Source organism: Tripterygium wilfordii, chromosome 1, assembly GCF_013401445.1.
Source record: "Tripterygium wilfordii isolate XIE 37 chromosome 1, ASM1340144v1, whole genome shotgun sequence".
NCBI lineage: Eukaryota > Viridiplantae > Streptophyta > Magnoliopsida > Celastrales > Celastraceae > Tripterygium > Tripterygium wilfordii.
In genome coordinates this window covers 7,841,526-7,854,206 of record NC_052232.1, presented here as the reverse complement: position 1 = coordinate 7,854,206, position 12,681 = coordinate 7,841,526, and the positions used below count along the sequence as shown (strand labels likewise).

The following is a 12,681-nucleotide window of genomic DNA, read 5'->3' as shown; positions in this document are numbered from 1 at the left end:
GCTAGAGCAACAAGTAATACAATATATAGACTATGATCTGAACATATCAGTGCATAGCACAAGAAAGCAGACCTTAAAAGCAGAGAAAATAAAATATGTCCGTTGAGAGTAACGGAACTATTTTAAACATTTTCACATCAAAAGATGGGACATCAAAAGGTGAGCCTAGTGTTTGCTATTGATTGTGGTCTTCGGTTGACTGGGCCTTGTAGTATCCTTTTTACCCTCCCGCAAGGTTGGTGGCCCAGCAAGGATACCAAGCTTGGAGCGCAGACGGTGAAATGGAATTTTGAGAAGAGACTTGGTGAGCAAATCGGCCAACTGATTAGAGGTATGAATTTTGTGAACTTGAACGATGCCGGTGTTGACAAGATAGCGAACAAAATGGAGATCCACAGCAATATGTTTCATTCGGGAATGTAAGACAGGATTGAGACTGAGATGAGTGGCCCCTTGGTTGTCGCAATATATGATGGGGGAATGAGTGACATGCCAGTGCAGATCATGCAAAAGGTGTTTGATCCAGACAACTTCAGAGGCGGTAGAGGCTAGGGCCCGGTATTCAGCTTCAGTAGAAGACCGGGCCACCGCACGTTGTTTCTGAGATCTCCAAGAAATGGCATTGGGACCAAGGAAGACAACGTAGGCTGAAGTTGAGGAGCGATCGTCAGGATGGCCGGCCCAATCAGAGTCAGTGTAAGCATGTAGGCGAAGATTGGATGTGTGAGCGATGAAGATGCCATTGGTGTAGGTACCCTTAAGATAACGAAGAACCCGCTTGAGTAGAGAAAAATGGATATCAGTAGGCTTATTCATGAATTGAGCTAGGCGATTCACAGCAAAACAAACGTCAGGTCGTGTTAAACTCAGATACTGAAGACTACCAACAATTTTACGGTATGGTGTAGGATCAGCCAGGGGTTCACCATCAGATTTTGAGGTGGTGAAATGAGCAGGCAGCGGAGTATTAACGATCTTGGCACCATCCATATCTGTACGTTCCAAGAGATCCCGGACATACTTTTGCTGAGATAGGAAAAGGCCAGCTTTGGTGTGAGTTACTTTTATACCAAGGAAATACGATAAGTCTCCAAGCTCTTTGAGTGAAAACTGTGAAGCTAGAGCAGTGGTGACCCTGTGAAGTAACGCATTGTTAGAGCTAGTGAGAATTAAATCATCGACATAGACGAGGACATACATTAAATGAGTATTATCCTTAAGAATAAAAAGAGAAGTGTCCGCAAGGGAGTTTTTAAAACCCATGGTCAAGAGACTGTTGCGAAGGGCGGTGTACCAAGCGCGCGGAGCCTGTTTGAGGCCGTAAAGGGATTTCTGCAACTTGCAGATGAACTTGGGATGTTGGGGGTCTTGAAACCCTTTTGGTTGACGCATGAAGACTGTCTCTGTCAAGTTACCATGCAAAAATGCGTTATTAATGTCTAGATGTTTAATGGACCACCGGTGAGCCACAACAATAGAAAGAACAGTTCGAATGGTGGCAGGTTTAATAACCGGGCTGAAGGTGTTCGTGTAATCAATACCAGGGCGTTGTGCATAGCCTTGAGCAACGAGTCGGGCTTTGTAACGTGCAACAGTACCATCAGGATGATGTTTAACCCGAAAAATCCATTTGGATCCAATGGGGCGGATATGAGGGGCAGGGGGTACTAAGGTCCAGGTATTGTGTTTCATAAGCGCATCATATTCACACTGCATGGCAGCTTTCCAATGGGGAAGTTGAAGAGCTTGGGCAACAAAAGTAGGTTCAAGCGATGGTGGAAGAGAGTGTAAAGTAGTAAGATGCAAGGATTTTGGCTTAAAAATATTATTCATGGATCGTGTTGTCATTTTGTGGGATCTAGAAGGAGCAGGAGGTTCAGCTGGTGGTGCATCAATAGGTGTAGGTAGGACAGACAAGTCAGGAAAAGAGGGAGATGATGATGATGTAGGAGAGGTGGGCCTTGTAGATGATGATGATGTTGGAGAAGTGGGCATTGTAGGGAGCTCTATAGGTGGTGGGGTAAGGTGAGGAAGTGTGACGGGTAGGTGAACAAGCGGAGCAATAGGGGGGGTTAAAAAGTGAGCACGTGGGGTAGGGGTTGAAGTAGGTTGTGGTGGGTCAGGAAAACCTGGAAAAAGATTTTCATCAAAAGTAACATGACGAGACAAGTATAGACGCTGGGTTTGAGGGTCATAGCACTTATAAGAACTCTGGGAGGTAGAATAGCCAAGGAAAAGAGAGGATTTTGAACGGGGCTCAAGTTTATTGCTTGTGTAGGGTCTCAGCCAAGGATAACAGCGGCATCCAAAAATCCGAAGTTTGTGATAGTTAGGTAACTTTTGAAACAACATTTGAAAAGGAGTAACAGCGGAAGTAGGGGAGATAGGCATTCTGTTGATAAGGTATGTAGCAGCTTGAAAAGCAAATGACCAGAAGGTGAAGGGTAGATGAGCAAAATGGAGTAAGGTTCGAGCAGTCTCAGTGAGGTGCCGATGTTTTCGTTCAGCCAAGGCAACATGTTGGGGGGTGTGGGGAGGGGATGGAAACCAGCTAATGCCTTGTTGAGCAAAGTAAGGTTTGAGTTTGACAAACTCCCCTCCATTGTCAGAGTAGAAGCTACGAATAGATGTTTGGAATTGTTTTTCAACTAGTTTTTGAAACTGAATAAAAACAGATTGTACATCAGACTTTTGATATAGGGGAAATAGCCATGTGTATCGAGTAAAATGGTCCACAAAAATGACATAATATTTGTACCCATCAATGGAGGATATGGGAGAGGGACCCCACACATCACTGTATATAACATGTAGAGGACAAGAGCTGGTAACAGAGGAATGATTAAAAGGTTGCTTGTGGCTTTTATTAAGTTGACATGAAGGACATAGTGGAGAGGAGTCAGAGCCTCGAATACATGGTAGCTTAAGAGAATGCAAAATAGTAGTGAGGAGTTTGGAGGAGGGGTGACCAAGCCGGTAATGCCACCTATTGACAGTAGTAGGACTTCTAGGAAGATGAGTTGAGGCAGTGAGGCAAGACATGGTTTGTTGGTCCAAGTGATATAAACCATCAACGCAGCGGCCCATTGCTAACACGCGACCCGTGCCCTGATCCTTGATAACACAGTGGAATGGAAAAAACTCAATATATACGTTATTATGTTTAGTAATAGCATGAACAGATAAGAGATTTTTATCAATGAAAGGAACACAAAGAGTGTTATTAACTGAGAGTGGTCGTGTGCGTGTGTTTAGTGTAGTGGCACCTATGTGTGTGATAGGCAAACCTGAGCCATCCCCAATGCGGACTTCCTCTGTTCCATCATATTCCGAGTGGATAGATAAATTGGAGAGGTCGTGGGTCATGTTATTGCTAGCCCCGGAGTCAAGAAGCCATGAATGAGTATGTGAGGGCACCGAGGGTGAGGTTGTAGTAGAGGCTGCATAATTAACAGAGGGGGAGGGGTAGTTTTGAAACACCTTGAACTTGCGGCATTTGTTGGCAGTGTGACCAGGTTTTTCACACAGTTGACAGAACACTCTGAAGTTACCACGACCACGACCTCCAGAGTAGGCTGGTGTTCGATTTCCATTCCAGTTATTGTGTGATTTTTGAGACTGCCAGTTAGACCTTGAGGAACCATTTCCTCGACCATGAGGTTGAGAAGCATCACTAGGTTGCTTGTGATGATACTTTGCGGTGGTGAAGGATTGAGGTTGAGGTGTAGCAAATCTGGAAATAAAACCTTCTTGAGCCACCAGAATGTCTTTGAGTTCCTCAAAACTGAAGGGAGTTTCACGGGTTCTAATGGACCCAACGATTCCAGTATACTCTTCACCAAGACCATCAAGAATATATAAGGTCAAGTCATCCTGTGGTATAGGATGATCGATGAGAGCCAGCTCATCAGCCAGACATTTAACGTCGTCCATAAATTCAGCCATAGTTTTGAGACCTTTTTGACATCTTGAGAGTTGAGACTTGAGTTGCAGGACACGGGATCTGGAAGTATTTGCATAAAGCTTGTGAGTCTTCTCCCAGACAGCAGCACTAGTGGAGACATCACCAATAAATGGTAAAACAGTCCCATCGATTGAAGCTACAATCGCATGATAGATAAATTGATCTTGACTGACCCATGTCTGAAAAAACTGGGCATCAGTGTCATCTGAGGTTGAGGTAGTTGGTTTATTAGGGCAAGTTTTACTGCCATCAACATACCCAACTAGGCCATAGGCCCTTAGAAGAGAGAGCATATGAAGTCGCCAGGACGTGAAGTTCTTAGCTGTAAGCTTAAGGGCAATAGGAGAAATGGCATGGACAGTGATGGTAGATGAAGAACCAGAAATAGGTATAGTTACAAGATGAGTGGAGGAAGTGTGAGAAGCCATGACAGGAGATGGAGACAAGGATAACTCGGTGGAGTCTTAGATTTGCTCCGATACCATAAAAAGTTTTGAGGAAACTATTTTTTATATTCCATTAGCTAGAGCAACAAGTAATACAATATATAGACTATGATCTGAACATATCAGTGCATAGCACAAGAAAGCAGACCTTAAAAGCAGAGAAAATAAAATATGTCCGTTGAGAGTAACGGAACTATTTTAAACATTTTCACATCAAAAGATGGGACATCAAAAGGTGAGCCTAGTGTTTGCTATTGATTGTGGTCTTCGGTTGACTGGGCCTTGTAGTATCCTTTTTACTCTGTAATAGGAAAATGCGTCTTTTTTCTCCCAATGTTAGTATCAATGTAAGGCATGCTCAATCTTATTAATATACCTTGTGCGGAGATGAAAGATAGCTCTCGCCCCAGCCGCCATCGTCGCCTTGAGTCCTAATAAGGAAATTAACACCTCCTCGTATAGCGGAACAATTGTAGTATGTCCTACCAGCAGCTGCTAGCCCTACGAGTGCAAACCACGTACCATATATGAAGCAAATTCCCCAATTTCCATACCAGGAACCATCAGGCATTTGCACATTCTCCACGTATTTCACAGCATTTTCAATGGCCATTTCAATCTCGTTTCGCCTATGCTGAGGGTACAACTTCTTGAACAGCACTAAGGCTTGCATGGTTGATGAGGTGCACTCAACGTATTCGTGTTCAACAACAATGTCCTCGAAAAACTCGGTGGGATTCAGCAACTAATTAGGGTAAGAAGATCCAATATATGTACGTGGAATTAATTAGCTTAATGATCTTTTGAATGTACTAATTGTGTATTGGAATTAAAAAGAAAAAGAAAAAAGACACTTACTTCCAACCAATCTGGAGCCCCTGCTGGTTCCCAGCTTGACACACCTCCATTTTTACTCTGCAAATGAACGAACGCATAAGTTTATTAGATGTTTTTTAGATTAGAACGTCTATTACATACCACCCCTCCATACTAGTAACATTTTGTCAGCTTTATCTTCCCACACTCAGTATCAACTTATATTAGTTTGAGCATGCATGGGAAAATGCTTGTTACTAGTTTTGAAGTTTGGTCTATTATATTCTGTACTTAATTCGCATCTTCCACTGGGCGATGTGGGGCAAAGGGACTTAGCCCGTCATTAACTTGCCGAACACCACCAAGCTTGATACTGCAGACCTTGTAGTCCCGCTCACTCAAGCCGGGTGCTAGAACTTTCGTAGCTTAAATTTTGGAAAAACAAGTAAATGTTAGATTCACACAAATTCTCCTACAAATGCCATCGCTAAATGTTATTTGACCTTGGGACTACATATCGGTGTAATTACCATTAATTGCACGCAATGTATTGCCCGGAAGCCAGTACTTACTTGAAGAGAAAGCAAGACATTGACAGCATCAAATAATCTCTCGGCCTCCATCTTCTCACCGACAATTTCTGGTGGCATTGTTGAGAATAGCAAACAGCACTGTAAACAAAACAGAGTTTGATGAGTTATTATATAGCTTTAACATCACAGCAATTATTTGCTATTATATATATATATATATAGGTACCTTCAAAGCTTCAGCAGTGCAATCGGAGACTTGCCACCCGTGGTCTTGGTCAGAGAAAGTCCAAGATCCCTTAGAAATATGCCTGTGCATGCTCTTGAAGTCACCAGAAGGATTGTCTCTGACCTTTTAATTATTGAACAAAAATAAAAATATTACACATATTAGGAAGAATAAAAATGGAAAATCAATGACAGAGATGAAAATAATTAGTATTTATATAAAGGGAAAAAAAGAAGAAGAAAGGCAGTATTGTAAACCTGAGATTTCTTTAGGAAGTCATGTCCGCTTGTAAGTATATGTCCAATTTCATCGGTAAGATTGGTGGCAAGCAACGCTTGGATGGCGAGCCCTGCATCCCACACTTGACTACCAAAAGTCTACAATTTTTGGAAGATTTCAAAGCTAAATGTGAGGGTAGAGAGCTAAACCCCTAAAATTTCTTCTCTACTTGTTTATGATTAATACAATAAATGTACTTAATCCTAACGTACAACCCAACAAGCTGCCCACTAGACAACCGGTTAGTAAACCCTAGACTCAGTGCGAGTGATAACGCATGGTGACATCTCTCACACACATGAGACTTGAACTCTTGTCCTCCTGCTTGCTTGCGTTAAGAGTTACAACGGTCAAGTTAATTAACAAACAAGTGTTTGATGATCATCCCACAAAACATCAGACGTGTGCGAACCAAAAAGATGAGGAATTGTTATGGAGAGAGAAGGCAATATCATAATATCATGGAGAGATAAGGTGGTTCCTCATGGTCCTCAACTGGTACGAAGTGAAGCATGCTGAATGATGAGTTTGGTTTCAAGTGTAACTCCCTCAAAACTTCAACTACAAGCTCAATCCTTATCAGATCAACAAACATAAGTCTATGTAAGAGCATCATCTCATCAGACCGTTGATCAACCACAAGAGGAGCTTGATATTTATCTTCAACAACTCAGTTTATATTGAAGATTTACGTGCAACAATTGTTGATAGGAATTGTTGATAGGAATAGATGACATGTGTAGTGGCAGTTAGTTAATAGTTCTCTGTAATTACTAGCTTGTGTTTAACGTGTAAAGTTAAGTCTTTAGTGATACATGATTTTTCAATTTTATCTACGTTCACCATCTTAATCAACGACCCATTCCAAGCACGACTGTATCATATAAATTAAGAATTTTATATACCTGCATTTTCATTCCATCTTCTGCAACCCACAAGTAATCCGGGATCCTCGCGAGATGCTTTCTGAAAGCTTCCCCATCTGGATCTTCAACCCAGCATGCAAGCATGCATAGCGACTGCAGTTCGTTCATTTCACACACTCAAGAAATTAATTTAAAAAATCAAGAAATTTAATTCCTTGATAGTGTTATCGATCACCTTTTCAATACTTCCAATGGTTATATATCGACTGTTTTCATCGTCATAATGGATGTGCTTCATTGTTACTGCAAGAGCATGATCTCTAATCAACTTGTTTAGAGGCCAACGACTGAGAACAGGCTCCATAAGCACATACAAGCCATCCCACAACAAGTCTTGTATCATAGGATGAGGGTAGTATAAATCCTCCTGCACAGATATATATATATATATATATATATATATATATATATATATATATATAATTTATGATGTAAATGACGCTATATATCAAAGTATGAGATAATTGTAAAACGTACCTTTGCACATAAATGACGGACTTTTCTCCAGTTAATATGGTTGTATGGTTGATTAATACTATAGAGTTCATCTCTCATTTCTAAAATCAGTGGAGTGATCGGACCCACGAATCTCTTCCCGTATAAATATGACATTGGCATATAAAGCAATCGACAATAACACCACATTTTTTCTGCAACATTCAAAAACCATATATAGAATCATTAATATATATATATATATATATATATATATATATATAGAGGAATTCTCTCATAAGTACTTAAAGTAAAGACTTAAATAAGTACAATTTTTTTACCATTGATTTAAGTGAAATGATTAGTGGGATCCATTGTTTTGGATCCCACATGTTTTAAATCAATGGTGAAAACATGTGTACTTATTTTAAGTCCTTACTTTGAGTAATTATAAGATAATTCCTATATATATATATAGAAATTCTCTTATGCGGATGTCCGCAACTTAATAACTCACGGACTCCACTTTTTAAGTGTTTTCAAAAGTGAAATGACAAGTGTGACCCACTACTTTGGGTCTCATATATTTCAAATCAATGGTGAGATTGAGGTGCGTAAGTTAATATAACTTGCTGGTGCTCGCATAAGAGAATTCCTATATTATATATATATATATATATATCCAATTTTCTATAATGTAATATTACACATTGTGCAACCTGGATGCATTGGGAGAAAAGAAGGGAGGAGCCAGAACTCTGGAGGCATTGGGTTCGTCCCAGACCAATCAAACAAACCAATAATCTATTAACATAAATAAATATATAAGTTTGGTTATTCTAATAAAGTAGAGAATATAACAAGTAATCTGATGCGCGTTGTGTTTTTTAGTACCGAAAGCCAAGTCTTTCCCCAAGAAGGTATGTACGTGACACCACCATGGTCATGAATCCATTTCCGAGCCCTTGCACATGCATTATTCCTACCACCTTCAGGCCCTTCACCCAGAATTCGCATGCATATATAGCTCAGGCATGTGCAGAACATTGTGCTGTCACTCTCTATGTGCAAGCCCCATCCACCATCTTCATTCTACAGATATATATATATATGTTCATTATCAAATTGAGCCGCAAATATATACACATATATATAAAAACCTGGAGTGGGTCTATACGTACGTACCTGATGATTGTATAAGTAGCGAAGGATTTCTTTACGATGCTCTTTGGTGAATACAACATCTAGAGATCCTGTGATGTACATACACATTACCAAGGGAGGGAGTTGAAACAATGGGCCAGCATTTTCTGCTGGCCAATGGCCGTCGTGCACCTGCAAGGCCCCAAAGTAGTGAACAGCCCGTCTTAAGGAGGCTGTGGCCTTCTCATATGTGATTTCTTCATCATCTTCAACATTCACTGCTGGTATTGTTTGCTTGAAGTTTTTCTCCTTAAGAAACTGATCACGTAATATCATAGACATATTATTTCTTTGTTTTGCATGGGACCCAATCAAACAAAAGGTGAGGGCCAGTTCGGAAGGAGTTTATAAAACACTAATGTATAGATTAGCTAAATTACCATGGCAATTTACAATAACTATAGATGAGTGGGGTGTATAATTATTATTAGTCTAAGCATTAGATTTCAAATATCATATAATTTATACCTGCATACGCCAAAGAAGATCGCCACAAGCCCTTACTTGATTCCGACTTTTGTAGAAATTCTCGCGAGCAGCTTCGACCTTTGCTCGCTCTTCGGGAGTTCCAGCTTCGGAATCAAATTCCCAAATCTGCCTCCCAACATAATTGTTGGTGCTGTACAAGTATGGCTCCTTACCTCCCTCAGCAATTTTGAGCCTCCACATTCTTAAACTTCTCCTCTTTGACACAAACCCTATAAAATGGTATATAGTGCATAAGTGTTGGATGATATATACACAAACAGACATACATGTTGTTAGTATTTATTAACAAAAATGTTAGGGATCTAAGTCATCCCAGTAATCAATCCAAGTCATTGATTGATGCAAGTGTAGAAACCCACAAAACTTGATCTATATCAATCAAGGGACATGATTAGTTATTAAAATCTCATTTATTGAGATCTCTATCACTTTTTGTTCATTAAAAAATTAAAAAAAAAAAGACAATGGAAGAGATACACATTATGATAAAATTGTCGGCAAGTGTCCAAAGCATTATTGCTTTGTATGTACTATATATGTAGGTGGCCAGTATTTGGTGAGAAATTGATTTCATGGTCATTAATTCAACATCCGTGTTGGGAGTAGGGGTGCAACAACTCTCTGTTCGGTATAAATGATCAAATTTATCAAATCCAGATTAAATTAAGTTTGAACATGATTATACGTCCGAAATTTGAGTCAAAATACAAAAAATTTGTCAGACTTAAAACAATGTCCGGGTCTAAACACATAAATCTTGCTCAGTTTATTTTGTATGGATCCTAACCTGGATTAGATTATTATCTGATTTACTTGATCGGATTTAAATAACCAATCCGGGTTTAATCAATTAATTAAGTACGTTCGAAATCCAATCCAGATTAAAGTCCGGATATGTAAATATTTCATAAACACGTGATATATTTGATCCGAAATTATTTTTTTTCTACCCCTATTAGGTGCAGAGAAGAGAGAAAAAAAAAATGAAGTCAGTACCATTTTTTTTTTTTATGTATTTTCTTTCTTTCTTTCTGGGTACAGCCTGGATGGGGTTGACGATGAGTACTAAAAAATGCTCAAATTTTGACATTAATTATTTGCTGTTTCCGTACGACAATCGTAGGCTACCCAATATACACATGGCTTTTTCCCTTACATACAAGAGTTTTTTGCCAATATAACACTGTCAAACTTAATATTTCCCAATATAACACTGGGATAAAAATATTTCCCAATATAACACTACACGTCATTCAGAATGGCTTGTTCTTTACAATTTTTATACAGTAAGCTGGCGTGATCTATTTTGCATTAGTCACTCCATTTTCAATAGCGTATGAAAATATTTCCCAATATAACACTACACACGATTCAGAATGGCGTGTTTTTTACAATTTTTATATAATCACGCCATCACAATGGCATGAAAGTGATTTTTGTTTATTCACGCAAATTGGAATGGCGTGAATGAACAAAATAAACACATATATATATATGTATCTATATATATATATACAGGAATTCTCCTATGTGGACCAAGTTTGTGGACCAAAATCCAATGGTTGTAATCAATCACAACATAAGTGGGGGCCACACATTTATTATGGGACCCACCACATCTATGGTTGAAAAACAAGTCCACAAACTTGGTCCACATTTTTGGTCCACATAGGAGAATTTTTTCTATATATATATATATATATATACATCTATATATATATATACATACATATATACTGAATAATTTTCCTATGTGAATCAACTTTGTGAACCTACTTTTCAACCATAGATGTGATGGGTCCCACAGAAAATTTATGATCCCTACTTTTGTTTTGTTTTATTACAACCATTGGATTTGAAGTTCGCAAAGTTGGTTCACACTTTTGGTTCACATAGGAGAATTATTCTGTATACATATATATATATATATATATATATATATATATATATATGTATATAGATGTGATAAAGCACAACATAAGTGGGGGCCACACATTTATTATGGGACCCATATCTATGGTTGAAAAACAAGTCACAAAGTTGATCCACACTTTACTTTTAATCCACATAGGAGAATTCATGTACACATATATATTACACATGTGTGTGTATATATATATATATGTATATATATATATATATGTATGTGTGTATATGTATGTGTGTGTATATATGTATATATACACACACACATACATATATATATATACATATACATATACAGATATATATGTATATGTATATATATAAGTCACGCCAACAAAGTTGGCGTGACTATTTAAAATCCAATAGTCATGCCAACTTAATATTTTGATACTGCTCACGTGGCGTGAATGGATCACGCCATCTGTGATGACGTGATCATATAAAAGTTGTAAAGAATACGTCATTTTGAATGGCACAAACATAGGCACTTAAGTGAAACTGCTTCCACACTACTACATTCTGCCAACTTACCACCAGTCTTTTGGAGTTTTGCCTTTCAAACAGCCATGTACCTTATCAATCGCTTACCTATACAGCTTACTTCACCTCTTACTCCTTATCAACTTCTTTTTCAACCAACTTCCCAATTATCTTAAATTAATGGTCTTTGGCTGCCAATGCTTTCCTAGGTTACGACCTTATACCAATAACAAATTGGAACCTAGATCAAAAACTTGTATCTTTATTGGCTATTCTACCTCTCAAAGTTGATACAAGCGTTTGGATCCCATCACCAATAGAAGTTACCTATCTCGTCATGTAATTTTTAATGAAGATATCTCTCGATTAATAATGACCCCATTGTACCACCTGAACCTATTCTACCACCTAATCCGCCCCTTTCAATGGTCCATTCCCCACCTAATAATGACCCCATTGTACCACCTGAACCTATTCCACCACCCTCCATTACTGACCATAATTCATCAACCCCTAATGACTCAACTACTATACCCACATCTCCCTCCACCACTGTTCCTTCCACACGACCACACAACATGGTCACTCATTCAATGCACAACATTTTAAAACCAAAAAAGTCTAAATCTTACAACTATTCATCCTTTACCTCCATCACTATATCCTTGCACTGTCTCAGCAGCTTCAGCCAACCCTCTTTGGAAACAAGCAATGGACCAAGAGTATAAAGCTTTAGAACCAAACAGTCACAGCATTTAGACAGCATATATGCTAATTTTCTTAAAAAGTATATATGCTACCAACCTTTGTATATCGTCAACAGCACTCACTGCTATATCAATAGTGTTACTGTTATATACAACCAGGACATCCCCAAAGTGGAGTCCTTGCGATTATTATCCTCGTGAAATCATCACCGTTGCTGCTGTTATTGCTAAATCATTTCTAGGATAAGTTG

General features: G+C 38.8%; 1 pseudogene; it reads right to left on the bottom strand.

Annotated features, from left to right (window-relative positions):
• The window catches only part of LOC119998198, a 31,129-nt pseudogene extending 21,632 nt beyond the window's left edge, over window positions 1-9,497 (bottom strand).
• Window positions 9,498-12,681: the final 3,184 nt, after the last annotated feature.